This window comes from Seriola dumerili, unplaced genomic scaffold (assembly GCF_002260705.1).
Source record: "Seriola dumerili isolate Sdu_G_001 unplaced genomic scaffold, Sdu_1.0 BDQW01000025.1, whole genome shotgun sequence".
Lineage (NCBI taxonomy): Eukaryota > Metazoa > Chordata > Actinopteri > Carangiformes > Carangidae > Seriola > Seriola dumerili.
Window position 1 is genome coordinate 1,452,779 of NW_019174280.1, and position 14,088 is coordinate 1,466,866.

The following is a 14,088-nucleotide window of genomic DNA, read 5'->3' on the forward strand; positions in this document are numbered from 1 at the left end:
AGTCCATTCCAGAGTAAAAAGGGCTGTTAATCCCACAAATCACTATGTGGTGTGACTTCTTTCATATCCTGCAGTGAGCACTGTGTGTGATCAGACACAGGAGCAGGCAGCACTATGTATGTATATATGTATGTGTGTGTGTGTGTGTGTTAATACATCCTGCGCTGGGAGGCCTTTGTGTGACGAAGCTTCTCCCTGAAACGAAGCTAATCCTTCCTGACAGAAAATCACTGCTGCACCAAAATGTTTAATAACCTACTTTCCATGATTACACCATGGTACACCTGCAAAGCTCATTAGCTTTAGGTTATCAAGATGAAAGGCTTTTTATAAATCAATTAAAAGAGATGAAAGATAATGAGTTTGATGGAAAGCTTTAATAGGTTTTCTGTTATATGACTTGTTAAATAGGGGGACGCATTTTCAAAGGGCTCAGCTCCCAGTACAAAGCAGGAAATAGAGGTGCATGTTTGTTTGTTTTTTCAAGAAGGGATTATTGTTTTTTTCTTTTTTTCTTTTCTCATGATTTTCACAGAAAAAAAAAAGACTTTTAAGCTTTTGTTTGGCTTGGTTTTAAATTCCCAGACAGTAAATTTGTAGATATCTACTGTCACTTGGATGGTGGGGTTGGGGGGGTCGGAGGGGGGTCCCTGACTTTCGGACAACCGCTGTAGGTCCCTTTAAAAATCATTTCTGCCTAGCGTCCAGCAACTGTTGTATTTATTCGTGGTAGTTCTACTTTAACATTCAGTATGAATAACCTGATTATATTTGATTTTTTTTCAGCCAGACAACATCAATTACTCTTGTTATTGTTTCACCTCACATTCATCCCACCATGAGGAGGAAGATAAAACATTTTATTCTCCTTCTTGGGAAAAAAGAAAAGAAAAACTCCCCTGCGTCAGTCTAATTTCCTCTCCCAACATTTGGTCGTTGAACACAGCACAACAATGAAAAATTCACCAGTAGATAAGAGGCTCTTATTTTTCTCCCCACTTGAATTATTGCCTGGTCTGACCAACGTTCCACACTCACCTCTCACTGGATATATATGCTCATTTTCACTGCATAATATTTCAACTAATGGGAAACTAATGGAGACATTCTTCTTAAAGCAAGACATGTTTCCTGTTAAATGGCCAGTGGCCCTGAAGTAGTGCCCAGTCTCAGGCGGTCAGCTGGGGCCAGAACCACCAGAGGTAAACAGAAACTGTAGCACCAAACAGGACCTGACCAAGCCTCATTTCTGTATAATAACAGTGTTGTTCCATTTTAACAACGTACTCCGTCAGTGAATAATATACAACATGTAAGGAGTTGTTGGAAGTTTATTTATTCATTCATTTATTTTCTTTGTCTCGATGGAACCTGGCAGAGAGGTTTGCCTGCTTCCAGAAAAGGTTCCAAGGAGTTTGGACACACCTCTTTGTTTTTTACAGGACGAGACACACACAGACATAAGGAGAACATGCAAACTCCACACAGAGGGGCCTGGGGTTCGAACCCAGAACTGTCTCGCTGTGAGGTGACAGTGCTAGCCACTGGATCACTGTGCTGCCCGATATTGCGATATACATAAATGAAAGTTTGAATTAAAATGACTTTGTCTCACCACACAATGGGACAACTATTTCTTAAACTGGTACTGAATGTAAATTCAGAGATGCATAATCATCCAACATTGAAATTATTCAATTACACTATAACTAGGGTTGCCACCCATCCCGATTTCCCAGGAATGTTCTCTCTTTTTGAGCGACTGTCCCGGAAAATCAATATTCTTTCGCAGGACATGAATTGTCTCGGTTTTTGTGAAGATGCACGTCTAATTTAGAATTTCATAGTTTCAAATAAGACCTCATGTATTTCCTTCTACTGCTTTTCTGTTTTCTTCTTGGTTATGTCCATTCCTCTGTCTGTAACCGTATGGAAATGGGTACAAGTGGGTGCAGATGCCCTGAGCAGTGAGTTCCTGGTGTAACAGTGGAAATCGCTTTTGTTTACTTTTAGTTGAGCGACGCACCTTGATGGAAGTGGATGTGTGATAATGAGCTCCTTATTCTCTTCGCACCTCAACTCTAGAGTAACGTTTAAGTGACATGTGGGTTCTGTTTTGCTCATGTATGATAAGACAGAGCCATCACGGTAAGGTTGAAGTGTAAATAGTGTTAATAAATAATGAGTATTGTGGAAGTCCCAGCACTGGTGTGGATGTGAGTTTTTGCCTCCTCTCCTTTTCTATCAAATAAAAGCAAAAATTAACTTTATATATAAAGTAAGAGAAACTACACTGACATTACAACCACTTTTTATTTAATATAACGTAGATAGAGTCAAATCGATGCAGGAAAAGGCATTTCCAACATTGTCACTGTGTTTTGTTTTGTGCTGCTTGTCCTGGACATGTCAGCCTGAGAGGACAATGCCGAGCTGACATTTTGGGGCCATTGTGCAAATTTCCTGAGAAAAGAGCCTCAAAAGGCGATTTTCAAGGAACAAAGTGTGCTGGCTGCAGTCTGCCTACTGCTAAAATATTCATCCTGAATAAAAACCAATCCCTGGTGATCTGCTCCCCACCAACCACATTACAGACGCTGCTGCTGGAGAGCCAGTATAAACAGCAGGGAGAGAAGCTAAATTAAAAGCAGCGTTACCGTTGAGATCCACAGCCTTGGTGGCAGATGTCATTTATACCTGTCCTCTGCTCTGTCAAGTCTCAACCTCCACTGACCTCACTGGATGAGCTGGGTGCCTCATTATCATTATCAGTGTCTTATTAACACTGCCAGCTATTGTGATGGTAGAGTCCTGTGTAGTAGTTCTACCTGTGAGTAATGAGGGATTAGTTTGGTGTTAGCTAACCCTAACCCTAACCCTAACCCTAACCCTAGTGTTTCATTGATCCTGACAGACATTAAATTAACTTTTAACTTTTTAATGATGTCACCTTGAGGAGTGTCTTGAGTCATGGCTAAAACCTTGTGAAGTCACTCTGACCTTGACCTTTGACCTTTGACCACCAAAATCTAAGCACTTCATCCTTGAGTCCCAATGAATGTTTGTGCCAAATTTGAAGAAATTCCATCAAGGTGTTACCTTGATAACGTGTCCATGAGAATGGGAAGGAAGGAACAATATGGCTCTGGCTCTGACTGCCGCCAGCGCAGAGGAATAAAGATAATTAACAGATTCATCAACAGCTGGGATTGTTGATGAACACAGACAGACCTCTCCCTATCAGGGTTTGATTTCATGAATGTGGTATTGACAGACTTGTTTCCCTGCTAAATCAGTGCATTGGTGGAGACATGACACTTGAGTGACGACAAACAGACTGCAACAAATCCAATGTAATTATCAGCCTCTAATGTTTTATGAATATTATTCAACCTTTTGGGCCCAAATCATATGGTGTTCTAGTGGAACCATATGAAATGGTCCTGGATCCTTTGGGTTGGGAACCTCTGTATTAGCAGGTGTTCAGACTAAAAACAGCTTTATTAAACAAGACTAGGTCAAATCCTGATCTTGTAACTGAGACGTCGTCTTTCAAATTCACCAAACACAAATGATCACTCAGAGAGAACGTTAGAAGAGACAGACTATGTTTCTTTTATCTAAGTTATATTTATTAAATAAACATATTAACATTATATAACAATAAATATTTATTATAGAGAGAGGATGACACACAGCAAAGGGCCACAGGTTGGACTCAAACCCAGGCCACTGAGTCAAGGACTAAGACCAAGCCCTCCACCACGCGCCTCAAGACAGACTATGTTTCTAATTGAGTCTCTCACACAGAGCACAGCCTCCGTCTGTATCCACAACAGTTTAGTATTCATTTACTTCAGCTCCAGAATGCCAAAGACTTTTATTAGAGGCAGGTCTTTATGTCTGACTCCCTCTGTTTGATATGTAGAGTTGGTCATAGCCGTTAGTACGAAGCCTCGTTACCGATGACTTCTCTCTCTCCCTCCCTCTCTCCTGCTCTCTCTGCTTGCTTTGTCTTATGTTTAGTTATTCCTCTGCCTCCTTTAGTAATAATTATACATGGAATGAAAGTAGTTTATTTGCTGTAATGGAGGTGGTGCTCAGTGTATTTGAAGCACTCCTCCACTTCCCTGTAGTTCCTGAGCAGCTGTGAAACCAGAGTGGCTCGGTAGACGGCCCGTAATAAGAGGTGTAACCCTAAACCCCTGATTGGCATCCATACACGGCCCAGACCTGAACCAGGTTCATACCCAATCTGTTAGAGACTAAGTCTAGAGACAACGAGCTTAGCTGTAAACACCCCCTAATAGAACCTGTTTGATCCAGAGACTCCAACTCAGTGACGAGGCAATCTGCTGACCAGTGGTGGAAATATGATCAGTCAGTCAGTCAGTCAGTCAGTCAGTCAGTCAGTCAGGGACATTCCAGATTATAGGGCCGGCCCTGCTGATGGTGCTGCTGGTGGTGTGTACTTTCAGGTACCATGAAAATGAATACAGTCTAGGAAGTTCTGTTTAACTAACAGAGTCACAAGTTTGAATGTATATCAGAGGCTGAAACACTGAACACAGATCTATAAAACTCTGAGACATGACACAGCAGTTATTTTATCCTTCATTGCAAAGATTGTGACAAACCACACCACTGATGAGCTACTAACAGTCTGACTCTCCTGCAGGAGACTTCAGGTTATATCCAGTCACAATCAGAACTAACGCTGACTGTCTTTTCACAGCCATGATCTTTCACTAAATCTTAACCACACTGCAGCTGCCGCACATGGACATACAGGGGAATCATTGATCCTTACAAACAACGTTCAAGGTTTTGAAAAACTGTCCAGTACCAGTCTGCAGTCTAACCTGAGAATTCTTTAAAGACACTTCTAAAAATTTAACTTTTCAATAACATGACCTTTTAGTTTCTGAAGCTTAATCCATATCTGCCAGCCTTTGTTTTCAGATCCCAACCGCCCACCCTGCCTTTATCTTAAGCTCTGACATTTTGTGAGTGACTTCATGTGGCCTTTCCAGTCATATAGATTCAAGCACATCAGTGGCTGGATGTAAAACTCACAGTGAGGCGGGTGAGGATTATGGGGTGAATGAACCTCCTGGCGAGGTCAGGACTCCATCTTAACACCTGTGCAGGGTCAGGGGCTCAGAGCACCGGCCTCACCGTCACCACTTCCTGTGGGAAGAAAAAGAGACATGTTATCACACACTTGTAGAAGCTACGCTGAAGTTTGTTCCCATCACTTCTGTCTGCACATAGTCAAACACCTCCTCTGTTCTGCTTTTAACGCCAACTCTTCCACTCCAGAGGTCCAGCCACAGAACTGACAAAAAACACATTTGAGCTGAGCACATTGCAAGTATGGCTGGGTTTGGCTAAACAAAACTCTTACCAAACCTTTTATCTCAGCTTTAACTTTTATCAGCACAAAACGATGTGGAAAACATTTACGTAGCATAAGGAAGCCTCTCATTTTTAGCTGAACATCAATTTTTACTGATTTAAATGCCAATCATCACGATCAATCAATCAATCAATCAATCAATCAATCAATCAATCAATCAATCAATCGATCAATCAATCAATCAATCAATCAATCAATCAATCAATCAATCAATCAATCAATCAATCAATCAATCAATCAATCAATCAATCAATCCATCAATCAATCAATCCATCAATCACATCAGCTGTAGTTAATGTAACTAGACCAGAATCAGAATCAGAAAAAAACTTTATTGATCTGTACAGAGAAATTGTTTTGTTACAATTTCACAACATGCAGTTAGGACAGAGGACAGAACAGAGAGGACACAGGTTAAAGACGTTCCTGGTAAAAATATAAGAGAGAAGAAGATAAAGAGCTGGAAAAGAAGAGTGGGGGCAACTGCAACAGGCTGTCAGAAGGAAACTACTCTCTAGGTAATGTGTGGTTAAATAATAGTCCACTCACATCACATTTGTGTATTAAGAGAATAGGTTGCTATGATTGTTTTTCTCCTGTCCACAAAATGGGGGACAGAATCCACAGGCCTCACTCTGTGCAGGAGTAGGACCTTCTATGAGCTGCACTGCTGGGAGAAAATACCAGCAGCAAACCTACATGTGCAGTAAGTAGGACGAATACCAACTCCCTGTGTCTCACGTTAGCTTCAGCTGATCTCAGGAACGCTGCTCTGCACAGAATGAGCACTGTATATTTTCCCCTTCTCTTTTGTTGGAGCTGTGTCAAAGTGCAACTTCATGCGGTCAGTACTGAGGGAATGACTGCAACTGTTTGAAGTACACACGGCATGTGTCAGTATGTTTGATTTGTACATCAATTATTCACACACAATTTACAACATTGTGATGTTCATTCACCCCTGTGTAATATATGTACAGGTTATCACACTCTCCATTGCTCCATATTTTACAATTAGACAATAATTTATTCTGTATTGTATGTATTATACTTGATTATTGTGTATTTTATTCCTTGTACCAGCATTTTTATTCTTTACTGTGCGTTGCAAGGTGTCCTTGAGCGCCTTGAAAGGCGCCTATAAATAAAATGTATTATTATTATTATTATCAATATATTTGCAAGCAGTTCTCTGACATTCCCCTGCTGCCACTATGTGTTATTTTCTGCAACATGACAGGAGCAGCATTACGTTTTTTCAGTTTATTATCTGTGCTCTTCTCTTTCTAACAGCTGATTTCATCAACAGCTGATTTTGCCTCTTTTCAAGCATCCGTGTCACAGAGCACCACATGTCTGAAGACATCAGTGTTGATTCATAGTCTCTGTTCAAACTTTAATGTAACTGATGTCTGCTGAACATCAGACTGGGTTGTGTTTGTCTTAGATAACACAATAACACAACATCACACACCTGGTATAAACCTGAACTCCTAGGCTTCACTGGTTCTGACCAAACTAAACATAATGTAGCAAGAAACACAAGCAGTTACACAATCATACAAGTGTGAACTGGCAAACAGTTAGCTACCAGGTTAGCTACCGCTTTGGAAACTGCCACACTGTCCCCCTGTCTCCAGTCAATACTGAACTGAAATCTGCCAAACAGAACAGAGAGGGGAGACCTCTGCTTAGTGGACAGAGGGTCTTCACAGGAGGCAGTGCCTCCATCAGAGACTGTGATACACTGTCCACCAGAAGTCCAGCCATCAGTCACAGTGAAGTGAGCACTGCTCATTAGATGGATCATGATTTCTGATAACATTATTCTCTCTAATTACTGATCTATACACAGAGACCATGTCCATTCACATAAGCTCAGTACCGCTCATCAGTCACAAGACATTAAGTCTGCTTTCATTTCAGACCTGCTCAATGCTGACGCTCACAAACAAGAGAGTAGGGATGATGAACACTCATTACATTAGTTTTCTGTCTCAACCTTTCTCACTCTATCTCTCTCTCACTTCTTTTGTTGCTTTACCTCTTTTCTTTCTATTCTCTATAACATTACATATTGTTGGATCAGGCTTTAGAGCGGTTGGGGTTAGGGCTATTGAGATGTGGACTAACTACACGACAATCCACCAGGACACACTCCATCTGCATCTGATGTAAATGGTGAGGTCAAAGTCCCGCGTGTTCTCTGTAAACACAAGCACAACTGGGTTTCTAATCAAAGTGACATCGTCATCCTGCAAGTCATCTCAGAAAAACAGCCAGCAGCTGCTCTGGCGAGGAGCTGTGAGGTCATCACCTGAGCGCCGGTTCACCAGTGAATCACTGTACCAGTTTTATTCCTGTTAACTGACCTGTCAATCACTGCAGCAGTGCAGAGTGATCTACTGAGGCATTCTGGGACCAGTGGCATTAGAATAAATACAAAGGTCACATAACGGAAAAGAACATTTACTTTGTGAGGCGTACAAAAGATCTCAGTCTCACACCTACCCGTGTTTGCTGAGTAGTTACCTTCAGAAAGAGACACTGTATACCTTATTCACAGGCCAGAAATACTTATAAATGGTATATAAATGTGAAAACTCACATATCATAGTCATATTTGGGCTTTTAGGACTTGGGCTTTTTGTTGTTCTTCTCGTTTATGATTGTTTATGTATTACACTCAGTGATTATAATATTCCCATTAGGTAGGGAAGGCAGCATTGGGGAGGTGGAGTGTATGGGCCAGAAGCATGAGCCCTAGGCAGGGCTCAATGTGCACTATTCCATTTTATGTCCCTATTTGATGCCAGTTCAGATGGGAAATGTTGATTTTCACATATGAAGGTTTACATTTATGTGAAAAATTCCACTTGACACATGGCGCTATCCTCTTCTAATTTAAAGTTTACATTCACATACAGTATATAGCTCAAACATTTTTCCCACGTTAACTTAAATACAAACTTACGTGTGAAATCACCACATAACACATGTGACATTATCTTTTTCACATGTAAAATTGTCATTCAAATATCAAGTTAAAAACATCTTTTTTAACCACATGAATTTTCGGTTTTATTATTATTATTTTTGGTTCACGTGAAATGTTCCACTTCACGTGTCACAATCATTTTCACATGCAAAGTTACATGTGAGGTTAAAAACATACATCAGACAGAAAGCTCTTTTTATTTCCATCTGTTATATCCAAATGAGGGGGCGTGGTTATCTCACAGATTCAGACCAAAGCAACAGCACCACAACAGCACTGATAAATGTGGCATTTGGAAATAAAGGTCTCCAGAAATAAATAAAAATGTTGTTTCTAAAATCAAAAGCGCACTCCCACTACTGCTGTCAACATCATACATGTGTCACCACTGAATCATGCGTCCACAGGCAATTTTGTTCATTAGAATTCTTCGTCACTTTCCTCCAATGACCCTTTATCTGGTTTTTGCACAAACAACTTAAAAATGGTAGAAAAATATGACACAGGTCTGCGTGGAACATGCCGCTGAAGGGACAACAACCAGAGCGGTGGCACGTTATGTAATAATCCCTCATGTTAAAAGAGAAACTTGCTGGCACACGCACTTGTGTACAAACAGTGCAACACAGTAAAAAATACCCATGAATAACTGCATGCTTTGCTCTTTGAGGTATTTCTTTATTACAACATGCTATTTCACCTCCAGCTTCTCCCTCCCTGACCCAGTTGAGAGCTGCAGCGATGGAGCCAGACTCAGCTGGTTGCTTCCAGCTGACGGTGCACTCACATCCCAGCAACTACATCGGTAACTACTTTGAAATAGGAAGGTGCCCAGCGGTGGGGTGTAATGTACTCTGTAATTACATGCAAACATTGGCTAACTGTGAGACGGACTGACAGGACCGCTGCTGCTGAAGTCTGAATTGTAAAATATAGCAAGTGTGTTGCTGAGCAAACTTACAAACTACTACTACTACTGTCAAGGCTTCATCAGAGTGTGATCAAATGTTTTAGTGACTCCTTCATCAGTCCCATCAGAAGTCATCTAGGTTTTGAATAAAAAGCTTCAATATCAAGTTTTTGTCATAATGTTACATTTCACCCCAGGGTTGGTTACACCAACTCAGACAATTTGGTGAATTGTAACATTTCACTCCTTGTGTTTGAGACAAAACCACAGACATGATCTGTTTGTGTTGCTGAGATATCGCCTACACCATTTAACAGCAGACACATGGAACAAGTTTGTATTAAATTTTGAACAAACTGGCTTAAAAGATCCAGACTGAAATTTTAAAAAATGTTACAACCATCCCCAGTCTCTCCCCTAACCATGAATATGATATGAAAATATCCTGATATTAAGCCAGTCTGGGATCACATAAAAACATAGGTGTACTGAGGAGAAGTGGTGCTGGTTTAAAGACAAAAAGAGGGGGGGGGGGGGTCTGATTTAGGTTTATTATCCAGTAGATCCAGGGTTCAGTGTTGTGTCAGGATCAGACTGTGTGACATCAGCTCTAAAATCTGACAGACAACAAACACAAGCAACAACTGCTGTTCATAGCGCCTGAACAAACTAGCATGTCGTTATTTTTCTAGTTTGACAACTTCCAGGACCTAGTGCTGTTCCACACACAACTACACACATGGCAACACAAGAGAGGAATAATATGACAGAGCCGCCTATGTGCAGGTTGTAGACAGCAGGCTGCAGTAGATCAGGGTCTAACCTGTAGTCTGCTCAACCCCGTCACTGCACAAACACGTCAGGACATTGTTTTGTCCACATGGCAACATTTGCAAAATTCAGGCTTTTCACAGCTCAGGTCAGGGACAGGTTGTTGTTACTGTATATAAACATCCCAAAGTCCCAAATGGGTTGCAAACTTTGCCTCCGGACCTGACCTAACCGCCACATCCTCACCTTCTGCCTTGCTACACAGAGGACTCACACTTCCTACAGTGGAAGTGGATGTTGGATGTAAATGATGAGGTTTGGAAACCATTCAATAAGGACCTAATTTCTGTGGATACTGGGCTGAGCTTTGTCTCTTAGCCAACTCACAGCAACAGTTTATCCTTGACTCCTAATCTTGATTTCCCAATCTTCCAAATCTAAGAGAGTGACCATAGACAAACCATAGACCAGAGGTTCTGCGATTAAAATTGATTTTCATTTGAATAATCCATCATTGATTCATAAAATCCCGAGATCCAGCTTTAAATGTATGTCTTTTACAGTCTCCTGTGGATGTGTGAAGCTTTCACACTGTTGGTCTCGCGTGACCACCCTTCAAGGAGATCTGGTCACATGACTTCCAATGAAGTCAGCGGTCTAAAGGCAGATGTGCGGCTGCATTTCAGATTTAAAAATTTATAAGACAGCCAGGAGCTGGACTTTGAATATTCAGAGAAGAAGCTGTTTGTACATGTTCATACACAATGCACTAGGGTACGTTAGCAATGCACATTACTTAGCTTAACTTAACTTCTTCATTGCCTATAAAAAAAGAAATACGAAAGCAACACTGTCCTTAAGTTGATTCAGTTGTTTTTATGTCCATGTCTACAGTCTTTTTATTCTACAGGTTCTACAGTCAGTCAGTCAGTCAGTCAGTCAGTCAGTCAGTCAGTCAGTAGGTTGTTTCACAGTCATTAGGTGTGATGATACAGGACAGGAAGACATATCTGCTGCATACCTGGACTGGGATTTATGGGAAATCATGTGTCCAGAGCAGCATGTTTACACAAACAGTTCAGAGCGGACCTGCAGGACTCCACAGAGACCACTTTGTCGACACGGTTCACTGAGAGCTGCTTTTATTAGCATCTAACCTTCTCTATGACGAGGTGGTTCATGCGCGGTGCAACTTGCCAATTACGTCAAATGAGCCGTATTCAAAATGGAGCTCAGTGAGTGAAATAAACGGTCTGAACTGCAGTCACACAGAACGCTGTCTGAGATCCTGCCCTCCAATGAAAACCTCCAGGCTATTTTAAGACTGGAAGAGAAGGAAATATAGAGCAAGTATTTTTGCATGCAGACAAAACCCATATCAGCTGACGTTAATTAGCCAACAACATCCACTCATTAATTTGTTTGAAGCTTGTACTCTAAAAACAGCACAGCAACTTTGATGTAATCCAAGGCCTCTGTGGGAGACGGCGTAAGTGAAAGAACGTGGAAAAAATATGATAACACGCAAGAGGATGATGCAGATGATAATAAATACATAAAGTCGGCTGTGATATATCAGTGGAGGGAGACAGCACTGACACCCCAATGAACAAAACTCCCCTGGGTGTCTCTCTCATGCCTCACATCGATCTCCATCAGCTGCAGGGTCCAGGCATCAGCCAGGCAGCGTCAGCCACTCAGTTAATTGGGAGAAAAACACACAGGCGAAGAAGCACAGACCTCATTGTGTCTTTGATCCATAAAACATGATGAGTTCAATTCCCATCTCTCCTTTCATTAACTTAACCAACATGCCGGGAAATGAATAAAACATTCAGCGAGAAAATGCAAAGTGAAAACAACAACAGGAAATGACTTCCTGTAGTGGATGAGCGTGTATGTGCTGGTTGAGGAGAAACCTTTTCTTCTCCCTTCACTCCACACAGACAGCAGCCTAAAGGTCAGAGCTCTGTGCTAATGACTGGATGGTTGCCAGTGTGTGTGTGTGTGTGTGTGTGTGTGTGTGTGTGTCTGTGTGTGTGTGTGTGAGAAGAGACAATGAGTGACTGCCTCCCTTTCCCATCAACACACTCCTACAGTGCACTTAACCTCCAGCTGCTGCAGGCAGGTTGTGGTAGGACTGGGCAGATGTCAGTGTGTCTGTCAGGATCCATTAGAAGCACCTGAAGAACAGCAGGCATGCTGGGTAGGTCAGCACTGTCATTTTAAAACATTGATTAATTATAAATCAATTAGTCACTATCCCCCTGAACACAAGGACTGTTAGCTCTAAAAATCATAATTATAATACAGACGTAGTTGTAGAACAGCACAATTAAAAGTGAATAGTAGCACCTGCAGTTATAGCGTTGCACATGCTAACAGTAGTAACAGTGTAAGTAGTGGTTGCACTGGTGGTGAATGTAGTCACAGACATATAAACATAGACGCTGCATTGGTCGCTTCAGCCCGTTGCCACTATATTGGACCGGGAGGGACCGCTCGGTAGGAATAAACTGAGCAGCTGCAGGTTTTCTGGATAAAAGAAAACTCTATAACGTTTATATTTCTCAAACAATTAGTTTTTTTCATTTTCGAGGGTTAATAATCTACGTGAAGTAAAAATAAAAGTTTAGAAGTTACTGACATGGTGGAAAATAATTAATTGCCATAAGGAATTATTCAAATTAGTGAGTCAAATAAATGGAATAAAATAAATAAAGATAGTGAGACACTATGGCAGTCTGTCTGATTTCTATATTTCTATCAATGTCAGGATGAGATACAACACAATTGATCCCAGATGGGAAATTCAAATGTTAAAGCAGGATGACATATTTACATGATAGGCTGTGGTAGAAAAAAAATAGTAAACATATGTTATAGTGTAATGTGGAATATAAGTGTAATGTAGTATAAAGTGAGATGCAGTAGTACAACAATGTAATACAGCAGTATAACGTATTATTATTATTAATATCCTAAATAAAACAAGGTGTAACATGAATATATTATAATATTATAGTAGCAGCATAATATTTGATTAGGAATGGTGAATAGAAAATGTGTTATAAAGAGTAGTTTAATTTATACATGTAATCTAAGTAACTGGAGACCAAACTTTGATTTTTACTCCATGTAAATCATAAAACCTTTGAATATAAAAACGACTCATTGAAATCAGGTGAGAAATATAAACGTTATAGAGCTTTTCATCCAGAAAAACTGCAGGTCCTCTGTTCAACACCAGCACCAGCAGCTACATATACAGCATATGTCTATGAATGTAGTATTTAAAGTAGTGGTAGTGGTGGGATAGTAATGGTATTTGTACCAATGGTAGCAATAGCAATAACAGTAGTATCATTGTAATTAGGTGTGGTGGCACTGGTAAGGTACTAGTCATGGCAGCAGTAGTAAAATTAAGTAATTAATTATCATGAATATTAGCAATAGTGGTACCAACTGCAATTTATGGAATGCCATCTAAATCAATATTAAATAAATAAATAAAACTATTAGGGCTGTGCCATATCAACCCCTCCACGATAACACCCATATATATTTTTACATGATAAAAAAAGTGTCAACAACGACGCAAGCCCAAACATGTCTGAGAGCGGGAGCAGGGTGTCAGCCTCCGATGACTTACAGAAAAAGGGAGGTACTTCTTCATTAGTATGGAAGGTGTTTGGCTACTGGAGGTCAGACCTCCAGCTAAGCACAATACTTTGCAAAATATGCAAGAAAACTGTCACCGCTGAAGGTGGAAACACAACGAACTTGTTTAACAACTTGGAGCAAAAACACATCGTCGAGTTCAACCAGGCTATGAAGGCACGCGAGGAGGAGATACTAGCAGCTGGTGATGTGCGCCCAAAAGTAAAAAAATGACTGGACCGAGTGTAACCCGTCTTTGGTGTGTCTTCTCGGTAAATAATCACTTGAAGCTGCTGGTCGTGGTAACAGCCAGTTTATTGTCTGCATGTA

At 40.8% G+C, this 14,088-nt stretch overlaps 1 protein-coding gene across 1 annotated transcript in view; it reads right to left on the bottom strand.

Moving 5' to 3' along the window:
- Nucleotides 1-5,137, bottom strand: part of LOC111240382 (leucine-rich repeat and fibronectin type-III domain-containing protein 2-like) — a 71,515-nt gene extending 66,378 nt beyond the window's left edge. The window contains exon 1 of the mRNA XM_022770378.1: nucleotides 5,077-5,137. The gene's annotated coding sequence lies outside the window, so the exon portion shown is untranslated. The remainder of the gene's footprint in view (nucleotides 1-5,076) is intronic.
- Between the last annotated feature and the right edge of the window lie 8,951 nt (nucleotides 5,138-14,088).